Here is an 8,909-nt window from a genome sequence, read left to right as displayed (position 1 = left end):
AAATTTGATATATGAGCTTCTTGCACCATGGTAATGGCTCTTATGAGGTCAAATCCTGCACAGTAGATCAGAATCATGTTGGAGATATTCTACACGTAGGATGTCTATTTCATCAAATTGGCTTGAGATTTGTTATGTGGGTAGCTCTTGGCCTATGGAACATGGCCCTGCTCTTGGATTTTGATTTGGACAAGAATTGGTGTTGGTAAGAGCATCTATAGTGTTTTCAGGCTCAAAAAGTGCATCTTGGAGGTGTTGGGGGCCAAATGTGATGGGAATGGCTTGAAACTTGATGTATGAGCTCATGAAAGAGTAATAAAGAGATCTGGAGTTGAAAAATACCATCCGGAGTCAAAAAATGTCATTTAGACATCCTACGCGTAGGATGTCTATTTCATCATTTTTTACATGTGACCACGCAGATAGCTTAGCAATGTGCTCATGAGTGTATTGTGCAAGTTTCATGTGATTTGGACAAGTTTTGGTAGGTTTATGGCCCATTATTACCTCTATGCCCTGACTTTGCGTTTTTTGGTGCACATGAGGTCAATTTTTGTCCAAATGTGATGAAACTTGGTGGCTAGCTTGTACAGGCTATTTAGAAACTTTGTGTGATGAGAGATGTTGGGGTTGGTGCCCAGAAATGGCCTTGAGATATCCTACATAGGATTTCTCCTGATGAAATTTTTATGGTGAGTGCTACTGTTGCTGGCCCTGAGCCCCCCTAAGTCCCTTTTAAGCATTATTTCAACAAAAAAGTCAAATTGATAGAAGAAAACTCCGTGTGTGGCTTTCAGAGCCTCCGAGCCATTTTCTGACTTTTGGAGTGCTTTTCGGCGATGAAATTTATCGATGTTGGTCTCCATAGCTTCCCAATTCCTTGGGGATCCTTGCCATATGGTTTTTGTCGACTTTGGCTTCATCGGAGCTCCGTTTGGCAATTTGTCGCTCTAGAAGCACCCGTGGTTGTGTTTTCATGTCTTCGATGACTTGTGGTGGTCTACCACCATAGGAATTGTTTGTTGATGTTCTAGAAAGGCCACTCGTGAAGTTTGGTGGCAAACGGACATGCGGTTTGGCCGCGAGAGCTATTTGACGCTTTGTGTGTCTGATGCCATTTCTGAAGTTTAGTGTCGCTTCTGGTCACCGTATGGCCATGTGGCCTATATAAACTTGTCGAGCATGTCGAGATGCTCCTACCCATGAGTTTTGGTAGCATTTGGGCGCTTTTCACAAGGAACTTTAATTCAATTCCTACATAGCAAAAAAAGAGACTTTCCTATATAAAACTTGAACATATGTAGAAAAAGTACAAACTCGTAAAAACGAAACCTTTTATTATATATATATGCAGTAAAAATGACCCACATAATAAACTATGTAGCTTTTTGATCAACACGCACAAAAAGAAAACTATATAGCTTTTTGACCAACATATGCACAAGAAAAACTACATAGTAATTGGAACAGAAGAAAATCTATATAGTAATATTCACGTTAGTTTTATATACACAATCTAATACAATAGCTAGACAAAAAGAGTCACATAAGTGAATAACATAAATTTAACTTTTTTATTAGAAACAAATTTATTGACTTTATAATTAAAATAATAATATTATAGTAACAAATCTCACAAATGTATCGTAGATCTTGCATCAAAGAAATTAAATCTTTGCATCAAACTCATTATGCATGGGTATTTGGAACAGAGACTAGCTCATAAGAAAAGAACAATGTATAAGAGTAACTCACCATAGCTTTTTGAAGAATTCAATCTAAGTCATAAATTTAATAATTGAAAATAGTTGACGCTAGAATGTTCACCCTTTCTTTGGGTCTCAAGGTTACATTAAAATAAACAAATCAGCATAGAATCACTCAACCACAATCACATCATCCACACTTAGTGGAGAAGAGTCACATTTGGAAATTCTAACTTTTGTTTGTGGCCAAAAGGTACACCACAAATGATGAGTGCATGCCATCCATACTTTGCTCTTGACGATCTCCTGTGAAATCCGTACTACACTTTACTAGATTGAAACTAGCCTTTAGCGTAAGATACAATACATCAACTATTGGAGCCTCTAAAAACTTGATTAAAATCGTCTCTTGGTCATCTTTATCAAAGTTCATATCCTAAATAAAATTTGAATTGTAAAAAGTCACTACTTAATTGAAAAAGCTTAATCGATGCCAAAAGATGAGTACAACTAAAGTCAATCTCCTTACATATTCATGCAGCCCATTTGAGAGTTCATTGAAGGCTTTTGTGTTTTGAAGAGTAACACTCTCATCATGAACGTTCTTCAGTACACTCTGCATGCATAGAAAATTGAAAGCATAAAAGTTCAGTTAGAGCTCTAGAGTATGAACATTTGGGCAATTGATAACAACTACCTTTTTCTTGGTGCAATCTTTTTTTGCCTTTTTAGTCTGCATCATATCCATCATCTTTTGATTCCACTGCATCAAAAAACCTAAGTTAAAGCTCAAATTATACAAGGATATGAAATATATATAAGGTAAAAGATGTGAGTAAACCTTAGGTGCACGCTTTCTCTTTCTAGAGCTCACATCCACTTGATTTTCCTCATGAGAGCTCTCAAAATCCATTTGTTCTTTAAGAGTCCAACCTTTGCATGCTCTCAAAATAAAACACAGTAATTATATATCTAGTTTAATTATTGTAAAGGACAATCACATAGACATACCTTTGGGACATCTCCAATAAGAGCCAAGAAAGAACCATTTGAAGCCAAAGCCTCTTCCTCTCCTTCTACATCCTAATAATAAATAACTAGATTCAAGAAAGTGTACAAAATAATTCGAGATAGTATAAGTTGTGTAAACATACATCTAGAAGGGCTTCAACTTGCAAGCCAGTGAAAATTTCCTTTGAATAGTTCTGGTCTTTCTCAAAGTCAATGTGAGGATGATACACATCCTCATTGATAGGTCGTAAATGATTTTCCTCAATTTGCAATTGTATAACATTTCTAAGTAACTTTAACTAAAAAAACAAAAAAATTAAAAGATGTAGAAACTCCCACAGGCTGTTTTTCTTTGTCTTCCGCCTTTGCATTCACTAAGTCGGTTCCCAACAATGCAAAACTTCACATAATCAATCTTACTATGATATCTAAAAACTAGGAAAAATTAATGATAATATGGCTTACAGATATTAAATTTGTGGTATTGATCAGCGTTGATTTTTTCTTTTCATTCTTTCGCTTTGCTTGCCTGTGACGCAAGCAGAATGTGTAGATGTCCTCCACTTTCCAAAGGTACTCTGCACCACAGAACCTCATCTCCTCAATTTCATCATGGTGCTCTTGAGTGAAGCTCACAAGTTCATCCTTCCCTCTAGATTGTGTCGTAGGTCACAAAGCTTGGAATCAAATGCTTTCATCCAACCTCTAACAGTTCTTAGATTGGAGCAATGAACTACATGTACATTGTCAACGTAATACTTTGCAAGGAACTCTTTTACATACAAGAGTGTTGGATCTCTATCACTTTTCTTGAGTGGGAAGCGAAAGAGTTGCTTGTATGTCAGAAAACTGGTTTTTCATGCAACTGTGTCTTCCTTTGCAACTTGTATAGCCTTGCTATTCCTTTGAGACAATCTTCTAGCTGCCACACTATTCTTATGATCAGCCGTAGAGGACTCTCCACCACTTGATTCGAGCTCTTTTACCCTTTTCTCTAGCATTGCTATTGTCTCTTTGAGAGACATTGTTTCAGATGGAGAAGCCATGTAATAGCTACAATGTCACAAGTTAAACCTTAAATCATATAAAGTGTGAACAAAACTTAAAAACGATAACAAAACATTTTTTCCAATCAATTAAAGTATTCAAATGTTAGATACATCAAAGGCTAAGCACTTGTGCATCTCCAAACTACTGGCAAATTTAATTGTGCACCACTTCTTGAAGACATGCATCTCCTACTAACTACAATAAAGTCATGTATCACTACTTTGCATGAGTTCCAATCTCTCTCTTCGTACTGCTGGCTTTGTATCCTCCATGTACAATGATCAGAACTATCACGTACTAGCCAGGCTAATTTGCATTTTTTGCCCTGCTGGTCAATCTCTCTAACAACTACATGTACAAGATCATCTTCACCATCACTTTTGGTTGCTAGAACGATATCACCAAACCTCTAACCAAGGGGGTGCATGTCTGATCTCTCCGAGAGTCGTAAGCTGCTTTTTGAATCAAATCCTTACCTCATACGCTACTAGCCTGTTACCTGTCAACGGAAGAGGTATGAACTTATGCATCAAAGATGAGATTGGTCTCACACAATCCCAAGTGTATGGCATAGTTTGTTGTTGTACAATGCTCATTCCAGTTGCATGATGAACTATTAGTTTGTCAACCCCATTCTGTGAGGATATGCATTGTCTATAATACTCTGCCCCAAAATACAAAAAATATTGACCATTGTGCTCGATAGAGAACAATGTTTTTATTTTGGCCTTCCAATGCCCTATAGGAAGAGCATCAGTATCACCATTGTCCTGCTTTACAGTCACATGGTCACCAACTTTAAAAGCCTCACCCTGGTAAAGTCTCTTTTGGTAGGTTGTGACAAGAGTATTTTCACCTTCGCTAACTGTCATTGCCCACAGTTGTTGAAAGTACCTTTTCTCCTCATCTGAAAGGCATCTCTTTGTGCGTTTCTTCTTGGTTATACCAATCCCTTTCGCTCTAATCATGTTGTGGCAGTAATCCGTTTCATAATCTGCCAAAATCTTATGCCATAGCTCCTGGTTCTTGTTAGAGATGAGAGTTCCAAGAGCCCCTTTTCATGGAAGATAGAGCATTGTGGACTCATAGGATGTAGTAGAGTGAAATCATATGGGAGTATCAACCTTTGGTGTAAGAATGACAAATTCCTCTCGTGTGGCAGGAATCCATCCTTCTCCTCTTGAAGCATGCGAGTAACCCATGTAAACAAAACACGTTTGTAAAAGTGGACCTAAGTTATCTCATAATTTTTTTTATTTGTCTTTACTTCCATATATATGGAGACCATCCTTTCAAAAATGTAACACCAATATACATCATGAGATCCATGCCTGATAATGTCATCAAGAAATTCCCCATTCCCAGCAACATGCTCCAATGGTGAAGAGTTTGGACCAAAGAATTCCTCGCTCCTTACTCGCCAAGATGAGAACAATGATCGCATCATCTCGATACTCTCCTTTGTCCAGCCCTTCTCACGACTAAAATTGTTAAATGTATGGGCAATGTCCATTAGGAGAAGACCAAGCTCATACATGGGTCTTGATACCTCGTTGATGACACTCAATACATATGGTAGACACCACTGAACAAATTTTTGACTTTCCTCTGCCTTAAAACCTTCAAAGTGCTTGCTAGGAGTGTGTGGCCACCTTCCATTGCGAATTGATGGTGGTGCAAGCTTGTATACAAGCTTTCAACATTCATCCACCTTCTTTTTCGATTCATTTTGCAATCCTTGCATGACATTTGATGTATATTTACTGAACAAATTCAATGGAAGAACATGCATTGTATCATACACCAAGTCACATGACAAGTCAAAGCCATATAAGTCAAAGAACTTCCATAGCACTGACTCTCCAGATAGTCCTGCATGTGCAAGATTAGTCTCTCTTTGAGTTTTAGAGGTTTCTCTTCTAGCTTGAGTTACTACATTGGACATTTCCAAAATGGAGCGTTTTGTTGGTGGATATCTTGCTTGTCATCTATTACCATCATAAACATATTGCCCTCTATACATTGGATTACTAGCATCAAGAGTTGATTTGGGCTTGTCTCTTCGACAACCCTCCTTGCCACCATCCTTGAAGAGTCCTATTTTGCATTGGGCAGGATGGTCTCCACTGACCATCATAAGCATCCCGCGTAATATGCATGTTTGTTGCCGTCCAGTTCCCATGCCAAAGATTTTGTTGACATTGTAGTTGTAGTGTACTTTTATTCCTGACATGAACAAGTCTTGCAATTCCTCCATAAGAGGACTTAGAAAAGCACCAAATAGACCACTATTGTTTCGGGACACTTTCTTGGAGCTAAATGGGAGGAACAATACTGGGAGTACACTAACGCTGGAAGACTTTCCCATGTTCAAAATTTTTATCTCTAAAACCCCATTGTCTTTCTGTGTGGTACGAGAGGACTGGAACCCATCCCAATGTAGCAAAAGTGCCAAGTTACGGGGATCTCCCAGGAAAATTATTATGCCATATGAAAATACACAAAAATGAGAAAGAAAGCAAATAAAAATACCATGCCAGTAATTCTAAAACCATACCTCAATCGATTTCTTACTAGAGACTATACGTCTGCGACAATCTCTACACACGAAAATATATTCTTGAGTTTGCTCATTCCACCTTTGTTGAATCTCCGGCGAACGGGATGAAGGGGGAAACGTTGTGTACACCTTATTACACCCTGGGGTTGTACAAATAACTGGAAGCTCAAATGTCTGTTGTGGGTCCCAAAAGTGTTGGACTATACGACACTTTGCGCCATCCCAAAAATCATGGATAGACTCCAGTTGTAGTTCAGGTGGCTTTCCCAACCATTTGTCTTGGTTTCTCCACATGGAGAGCATGCCATGGCACAAAGAACGAATTTTCAACATAAGCTCAATTTGTCTTCCAATTGGGAGATAATCAAAGTCTAGTGTCTCCTTGCGAGGCTTGAGACAACTTGGGCACCTTTCACAACATGCCAAGCAATCACGCTTTGCTTTCCTTATTAATGCATGCACAAATTTCCACACTACATCCTTCATAGTTGTCCTCCTTGCTTGAATGTAAGAGCTCTGGCTCATGGCAATTCCCTTCTTCACCCATGCAGACTTTGTATCAAAGAGGTTGTACCATACCAAGCCCTTGAAATAGCGACTGCAATTGCTCCCAGCTAGTAGGCACCCTATAATTATCAAACAAAAAACCATCCCAATCTTGTTCAAGTCGACCAAGATTTTGCTCAAACTTGGATCTTCTCTAGTGGAGTCATGCTTGCCTATTCTAGCCCCTCCCATGTCACGAATAGTTGACGAAGCATTTCATCTTGACCGCTAATGGGAACTTGATATTCATCCCACAATGTCTGAAACTGAATGATCTTTGATAGAATCGCAATTCCAAGCGGTGCATGATTTGGACCAGTAGGTTGTTGGCAGTCTTCACCTGCTCTAGTTGTATTTGCTGATCTCAAATCTATGCCCTCTTGAAAGCCCTCTTCCACATTCAAAGATGCATTTGATGCTTCCATGTCTGGTACATTGTCATCAAAGTGCCTTACCTCCACATCGTCTCCATTTACAAACCCAAGCTCACTTGCTAGACTGCCTGCAACACTCCTTAGTTGTGCATGCCTGAAAAATGTCGTTTTCCCAACATATTTTCCACCCTGGCAAAATGCAGAACATGTACACCACATTCTTTGTGTGGTGTCATTGTCGAATGCACTCTGGAGAGGTGGTGTACTATCAGGCTCATTCACGTTAGGTGATTGACCCTAAAGGGCTTCAAGATTTCTGTTATGATTGAAATCTGGGTGAATTTTATGGAGTGTCTCCTGCTTTCTATGTTGAAAAAAGGTGCTTCTGCTCAGCATTTGATATCCTTCTGGTGTAAATAAACATTTATACGTACATGTACACTTGAAAGTCTTGGAGGTGGAAGCCATGTATGCCTATTTCACCTATTTGTCATTAGCCATGGTTACAAGGACTATAGTGGCCCAAAAACCACATCAACACTTGATGCTAGTGTCAAAGGCTATAGTACCACATACTTTAAGTCGCAGATACAAATTAGATAAAACTTTGCAGCATTGTGCAACTTTAATAATTAAAGAGCGACATACATTAAAAGACTAATCTGAACACGCTTGTAGAGTCTTTTAACATAGACGATGTATACATTCATACAAGACACAATTTCTTGCTTGGAACAAGGCTTTTAATCACAACAAGCCTATCACTTAAAACCCTTGGAGATATGGAATTTACATCATGGAAAACTACTTTGTAATAATCAACTGGATTTAATGTTTCCTTCAGAAGCACTAAAGCCATATTCTCGGGCCACCAATTGGTGTCATCTATAACTATTCTTGAAATGCGTATCGGTGGCCTTTCTCTCCCAAAGACATAAAAGTGTTTCTCTGGCCAAACGATCATCCCTTGAAGATGACAGGCTATCTCAGCAACTAGTTCTTCTACTACTTCCTGTCGAGCCATAACCTACATATGCATGTTGACAAGACCGTGCATTCAAAACTAATTTATTACTAACATGCGTGTGTCAGTATGGGAATGACCCACTCAAAGGCGGCAGTAGGATGAGTACTCGTACTTAGTCTCAGCGAAATTTAAGCATGACATAAACCTCTTCAGGAGTCATGACTATGCCACGGCTAGACGTCGCTCTTATGTAAAGAATATTTAATTAACTGTGTAAATTTAAAAAAAAAATCATATTTGTTTTTATTTCTGAGTTACGTACATGTGTACATGTGCTTCGTGATTCACAATAACCTAGCACCGAAGATGCTTATAATATAAAATCCTTTTTTCTTTGTATCTAAGAGACACGAGCATGGTTCAAATTAAATTGACAAAACATAACATTGTCAAATTAAGAGATCGAGCTATTGTTCAACTATCTTTTTGCTAGCTCGTTTTTTTAACTATACGTTTGTGTGTGTGAGATCCACAGCAACCAACCCTAAATGAAAAGGCACATGAAAGACTTGTTGAAACAAAGTTTCTTTTAAAACAAACTCTTTGATTTTAATTTAAGCCTTTTGGCAGATATTTGTATGCATACATGGACATGAATTTATCTGAATTTCTATGTGAGAATGATTTGCAAACTA

The 8,909-nt window shown here is 38.4% G+C and overlaps 1 pseudogene; it reads right to left on the bottom strand.

The window, feature by feature from the left end:
• Positions 1-1,877: 1,877 nt before the first annotated feature.
• On the bottom strand, positions 1,878-7,715 carry LOC147459337 (uncharacterized; annotated as a pseudogene).
• Positions 7,716-8,909: the final 1,194 nt, after the last annotated feature.

This window comes from Adiantum capillus-veneris, chromosome 4, assembly GCF_014529385.1.
Source record: "Adiantum capillus-veneris isolate H3 chromosome 4, ASM1452938v2, whole genome shotgun sequence".
Lineage (NCBI taxonomy): Eukaryota > Viridiplantae > Streptophyta > Polypodiopsida > Polypodiales > Pteridaceae > Adiantum > Adiantum capillus-veneris.
The sequence above is the reverse complement of the archived record's forward strand: the minus strand, read 5'-3'. Positions and strand labels throughout refer to the sequence as shown.